The sequence below is a fragment of the Petromyzon marinus genome, chromosome 59 (assembly GCF_048934315.1).
Source record: "Petromyzon marinus isolate PM22_M1 ecotype Great Lakes invasive population chromosome 59, UKy_Petmar_22M1.pri1.0, whole genome shotgun sequence".
Classification (NCBI taxonomy): domain Eukaryota; kingdom Metazoa; phylum Chordata; class Hyperoartia; order Petromyzontiformes; family Petromyzontidae; genus Petromyzon; species Petromyzon marinus.
The window spans coordinates 14,689,987-14,691,465 of NC_133725.1; the positions used below are offsets into that span (position 1 = coordinate 14,689,987).

Sequence of the window (1,479 nt, forward strand, 5' to 3'; positions counted from 1 at the left end):
CCATCCTCCTAAATTTCCACCACCATCACCACCTCCACAACCTTGTGCTTGTCGCCCCCAACTCAAACTCAGTGCAAACCCCTTGGAGGGCTGGCATTACCCAAGGGACACAGAACTCTGCCTCACATTTGGTTTCTAGAAGCTCCGCAACAGCCACACTGTGGATGTAGACAGCCCTTAGCATTATAAATGTGAGCCACTCGCGTGTCCCAAACACTCAAAAGAATTGAGACGAGGCGATAGTATTAGATACAAATATTTATTATTAAAACGCGATGCCTTGTAAAGAAGGGGAGGTGCTGGTGGGGGTGGGTGGTGCTGGAAGTGTGGGGGGCTGTGAGATGCTCAGAGGGTGTTCGAGGCCTGGGGGGGCAGGTCTTGGGAGGCTTCGTGAATGCCGGGCTCCAGTGAGCAGCCAGAGATGTCCTCTTCCTCCTCAACCGTGACAAGCTGTGGACATACTGACCCATTAGACACTACACACAACTCAGTACTTCTACCAGCTCAACTGGGATTACACACAACAATCAGCACCCCCTACTGGCAGACAAATGCCAATTGCACACCAGGTGCTGAGTCACCTTGTGCCCACAGGACATCTGTCATTGGGCGTGCCCTTTCACACGTGTTGAGATGAGATGTGATGTAAAGCGCTCTGAGATGCCCCGGTGTACAGAAAGGTGCTAAATCATTCTCATCGTTATCACTGTGTCCAGCAATAATGAAATTGTCTGTATTTGTAAACGGGGACCATGACGGCTTAACGTGATGGTTAGACCAGCTCATCATTATCATAATACACTGAATCGTGTGTGCATGAATCTATTATTTACGTTAAACGCAAATTATATACGTGTGTGTGTGTGTGCGATGCGCGAGTGCTGTGCACTCACCTCCACCTCGCTCTGCAGATGCTGCTGCTCCGAGTGTGCACTCTGCTCGTTGTCGCGGTAGGGCGCCAGCTCAGCGTGCAGCTCCGCCACTACACGTTGATACCAGTGAATCTCTGCCTGCAGAGATTCCAGTTTCCAATTCCTGTCAATGAGCTGCGTGGGCCACGGGCAAATGGCGGCAGAGGGACACAGGAAAGCATTTTAACGACTGCGTGAAGTTATTGCAGAACATACAGGTATAATAACACACACAATCAGGATCTTTATTTATAATTGAGTAATGTAATGACCTACGAAGCTCTTTTACACAGATGTCCATAGACCACCTTTGACCGAATAAACCGAAATGCATCCAATCATCTCAGATCTTGGAAGAAAAGCATGGTTGAACTTCAAATGCTTGGATGGGCAACCACCATCAATACAAACCAAGATAACACCTATAAAAGCATGATGAAGACCGCTTGTGTTGCAATCGAAACGTCGTGGGGTTTTTTTATATTATTAAAAAAAAGTACGTGACTTTACCGAAAGAATCAAGAATATGAATTCCTGCAGTCACGAAAGTTTTATGTTAAACATTTTT

General features: G+C 47.1%; 1 long non-coding RNA gene across 1 annotated transcript; it reads right to left on the reverse strand.

Annotated features, from left to right (window-relative positions):
- Positions 1-245: 245 nt before the first annotated feature.
- LOC142905885 (uncharacterized) lies at positions 246-1,115 on the reverse strand. The gene is made up of 2 exons (XR_012929888.1): positions 894-1,115; positions 246-450 (listed from the first exon to the last, which is right to left on the reverse strand). It is a non-coding gene; the product is annotated as an uncharacterized LOC142905885 (long non-coding RNA).
- Positions 1,116-1,479: the final 364 nt, after the last annotated feature.